At 31.7% G+C, this 5,060-nt stretch overlaps 1 non-coding gene across 1 annotated transcript; it reads left to right on the forward strand.

Moving 5' to 3' along the window:
* Nucleotides 1-1,337: 1,337 nt before the first annotated feature.
* On the forward strand, nucleotides 1,338-1,444 carry LOC121217216 (small nucleolar RNA R71). Its single transcript, XR_005913355.1, has one exon. It is a non-coding gene; the product is annotated as a small nucleolar RNA R71 (small nucleolar RNA).
* Nucleotides 1,445-5,060: the final 3,616 nt, after the last annotated feature.

The raw sequence follows: 5,060 nt of genomic DNA on the forward strand, positions 1-5,060 counted from the left end.
ATTAACATGGGCATCAAGTTGAAACCCACACCTAAGTCACATAGTGCCTTACTACAAATGTTGCTCCAATGTTGCAAGGTATGATAAAACATCCAGGATCCTTCAATTGTGGGGGTAGTTTGTTTTGAAGATATGCGCTGCATTCCATTATTAAGGCTACTGTCTCAAATTCTCCAAGCCTTTGTTTTTTAGACATGATATCCTTCATGAATTTGACGTAATTTGGCATTTGTTGAAGTGCTTCAACCAACAGGATGTTGATATGAAGTTGCTTGTGTACGTCTAAGAACTTTTTGAATTGAATTTCCTACTTCTGCTTCTGAAGTCTTTAAGGGTAAGGTGGTGGAGGTTTCTTTATTGGAATTGGTTGATTCATTTTCTGTGGCAATTCTGCATCTAACGAAGTTGTTAGTTGATCAAAATTAGCTAGTTCCGAAGTCACCTTGTCAGATTTTGTAGATTTTGGTTATTGTAAAACTGGAATTTCAACACTTGGTTGAACTTCCTCTGAGTCTTGAGCATCAGTTGGCTCATTTTGAACTTCGACGGTGTTGGGCTCTAATGTCTTTCCACTCCTCAGTGTTAATGCTTTACATCCGTATCACTAGGTAAAGCACCTTGTAGCCAGTTTCTGAGTTCAGCTGCAAGCTGGCACATTTGGTTTTCCAGGTTTTTCAATGTAGCTACTTGGCTTTGAATTAAGGCATCATTCTTCGCCGTGTATACCTTTAGCAAATTTTATAAGCCATTGGATGGTTCATCTTGGGTTGGTTTCTGAACTTGTTGGTGGAAACTAGGTGGCTGGGTCGCTCTAGGTTAGGCGTAAGTGTTATTAGTTCCAGCCCCTTGGTCACTCCAGGAAAAATTCGGGTGGTTTCGCCATGAAGGGTTATAGAAATTGGATTGCAGTCCTTGCCTTCCTCGATTTTGGTTCTAGTTACCCATGTAATATACGGATTCTGGGTTCGATGGACATTCTTCAAACAAATGTCCTTCCCCACAATAGACACAGACTATATTTTCAAATTGATTTGGTAGATGTGCTGTAAAACTATTAGACCCATTAGTAGTAAGATTTTTTTAACATTGAGGATATTAATGATACCTGAGATGCAAGTGAAGTAAGAGCGTCTACTTCATGTATTCCAGCAACTCGTCTTCCTGACGCTGCTCGACTGGTTGGCCATTGGTAATTGCTGCTGTCAATCCTCTTAATGATTTCATAAGCCTCATTATAAGACTTAGAAAGGAGAGCACCATTAGTAGAAGCATCCACTACGATCCTCGTGTGAGCATTGAGACCATTATAAAATGTCTCAAGTTGGATGCAATGTGGGATTCCATGATGAGGGCACTTCCATAATAATTTTTTGTACGTTTCTCATGCCTCATACAAGGACTCATCATCAATTTGTTGGAAAGCAGTGATCTCGTTCCTCAACTTAGCATTCTTGCTAGGCGGGAAATACTTCGTAAGGAATCTTTCTGCTAACTCTTGCAATGTGGAAATTGAATTTGGTGGAAATGAGTGCAACTAGGCTTGAGTTTTGTCAATTAGTGAATATGGGAATAGCTTCAATCGTAATGCATCTTCGGATACTCCGGCTAACTTGAAAGAATCGCTCACCTCGATAAACAGTCTTAAGTGTAGGTGAGGATCTTCAGTAGGCATTCCACTGAATTGGCCCACTGTCTGAAGCATCTGGAACATTACTGGCTTTAGATTGAACTGTTGTGCCTCGATTTCAGGTCTCTTAGTACTCGGATAAAGATCATTAAACACTGGCACCGCATACTACCTTAAATCTCTATCTCTATCATCAGCAATAAGGATAGGATTTTGAGCAGGGTTTGCTCCGTTTCCTTGATTCGAATTTTCAAAGTTCATTTCTTCGGTCCTTTTCTGACTTGCTTGTCCTCTTCGTTGTCGAAAAGTTTGTTCAATCTTAGGGTCTACAGGGAATAAATCGATAATTCGGTCAATTCTCATAAACACCTTAAATAATCACTGAAAAATTAATTAAGTTAAAATTTAAACAGAAAATTAAACCAAAATGCAAAACTAACAAATTCAAAAATAATGACTTTTTAAAACAGTTCCTGGAAATGGCGCCAAAAACTTGGAACGACAGAAATGTGCAAGTGTACACAATCGCAACAAGTAATAAAGTGACAAGTAAATGTCAAGTTATCGTACCCACAGGGACTATGAAATGAACTATTTATGAACATTATTTAAAACACTTTGGTGAAGAAAATATTTTGTTTGAAGAGGGTGATTAAAAACTAAGATTTTAAACTAAGTAAACTAAATAAATAAATCTCAAATGCACGATTTCAAAATGCGAGTTTAATCAAGATGACATAATTGTGTTAGATTAATTCCATTTCTTATCTTAGAATTATTAAACTCATGTTTATATTGTTACAAATAAATTCACGGCAACTCGGTAATTTGCTAACTTATGAACATACCCACCTACCAAAATCCATTCATCTCTTGGACATATCTCTATGTCAATTCAATCGATTAAACAAATCTTAATAGGCAAATATGTTTTAGCACATACATACTTATTAAATTGAAATAATCTCTTAAACATATCCCTATGTCAATTCAAAAAATTAAATCGATTTAATAAGCACATAAAAGACTATGTTAGGTAACAAAGTATCCTTACCTTGAAATAGTTTAATCACAATAATCTTGCAAGTTATGCAAGGCAATTGTATTGTCAGATACCGTTGCTAATTTAACCCTCAGCTACTGTGTCTATTAATTACAATTTCGATCTATTTAAATAATTAATTCATTAGTTACCTAACAATTGTAATGCAAGAATAACTTAGTCATGATTTTACTTAATCAAGCATCTTGCCGAGGCCTATAACAACATAAACAAAAATTTTTAAAATTTAAGAAGATGAAATGCAATCAACCTAACACAAATTAAATCCAAGCTAAATTGATTAAATTAACCATTCCAAAAACATAAATATTCATAGATATGTTCATCATAACAACCACAAAATATTAAAGAGATAGGGAATAAGAATCAAATCTGATGTTTCTCCGTGGCTTGACTAGTTTGCTTCATTCTTCGTTGTCTGTTGTCCTCGTCGACCAAAGCTGCTATGAGCACTTAATTGCTGCTCAAAATGGCTGATGAATACCCCTTTTCCAAGAGGAGAAATCGGCAAGAGAGCAAGGGAATTTGGAATAGAAAAGAAGAGAGAAAGTGGAGAGAAGAGATAAAAGATATGAATGCTTGAGATGTGTTGATTGATCAGCCAAGGGGGGTTTTTATAGCTGAAGATGGCTGCTAAAATTAACTAAAAATAGCAGCCAAAGAGCCATCCCTTGGCCAACCACACATGTGGCAAGGTTGATAGTTTCAACTTTGCTAAATTTGGCTTGGGGCATATCTACAAAGCCACTAATTGTGGAGGGGTTTGAATGCATTTTGAACAAGAATTCAAGGGCCTCTTTGCAAGCTAAAATAATAAGCTAATAAGCTGATTTGGGTCATCTCTTGGGACGATTTTTGGGCTGTCAATTTCTTGGTCGATTCGGTCCACTCGATTTAGTTCAACTGGACCACTTTTTCATAATTAATTAATAATAATTTATTAACCCAAATTAAATTGGATATGAATTAAAATTAATTATATGATGAATGTCGAAACCTCATTTTTTAAAAGCGAGATTTTTGAAAATGGGAGTCGCCACCAACCTTTTTAAGTGTGATTGGATCACTTTATAAAACATTTTGGTCTACGAAATTGTAAGAAAACGGGTTCGGGAGTCGGTTAAGTATGAGGAAGGATTAGCACCCTCGCAACGCCCAAAATTGGTACCAAATTGAATAGTTTTGTCTTAATGTAAAAAGTTTGATGGAATTTAGAAATAAGATCTCTTTTTTTATTAAAACCGTAATAATTTAAGTTGAAAATCAAGATTCCTTCGCTTCAAAGAATACGAATATCACATCCAGCATGATTGGATACGATATTCATATACTTTCAAAACTGAAATAATCTTGTGATTTACAAAATTTATTTAGAAGGATGTTTTTTAAACATTTAGACAAACAAGAAATCGCAACCCAGCAAGTTAGGGCACTACTTCCCGAATTCCTAAACACTAAAAAAAATTGCCTTATTTTTAAAAATTCTTTCGGATTAAATGAAATATAAACTTCTATAACAATGATGCGTTTGATATATTTTAAGATATCAATACTAAATAATATAAACTACATGCTTTAACATTTCACGCAATTATAATATAGAAAATGATGAATAACGACATAAATTATATAGTATACATTAACCTTTCATGCAGATATAAATGACATAAATATACATGCATTAATATTTCATGCAAAATATAACATAGAAAACAATGAATATAACAACATGAATTACATATATAATAATATTTCATGCAAATATAACTTAAAATAACAACATAAATAATCAATTTTCATGCGAATATATAAAACAATAAATAACATAAAAATAAAAAATGATTTATGAGATATAAAAAAATAACCTACTAAAACAATACCAAATAAATAAAAATAAATAAACAAATTATATACATATATAAAATATAAGTCAAAAAAATAAAAATAGAAAATATAATTAAAAAATATTTAAAATAATATAAAAATGATAAAGGAAAATTTTTAAAACGATTAATATATATATAAAACATACTATATGATATAATAACTTAATATATTTATAAAAAAAATAATATGTTAACTAGGAACAAAATTTTATAGTAAATTTAAGAACATTAGATACTAAATATTAAATATTTAATAATGATATATGTATTCTTTAATAATAATTTACAAATTTTAAAATTATATGTACTAATAAATAATAAATAATAGAATAACATATAATAAAATGAAGATAATATTGGGAGTAATATATATAATAAAATATATAATAAAATACAAATAACCTGATATATAATATATAATAATTTTTACATGTATAAATAATGTTTATAAAAATAAATAATATATATAAAATATTTAAAATAA

Source organism: Gossypium hirsutum, chromosome A02, assembly GCF_007990345.1.
Source record: "Gossypium hirsutum isolate 1008001.06 chromosome A02, Gossypium_hirsutum_v2.1, whole genome shotgun sequence".
Lineage (NCBI taxonomy): Eukaryota > Viridiplantae > Streptophyta > Magnoliopsida > Malvales > Malvaceae > Gossypium > Gossypium hirsutum.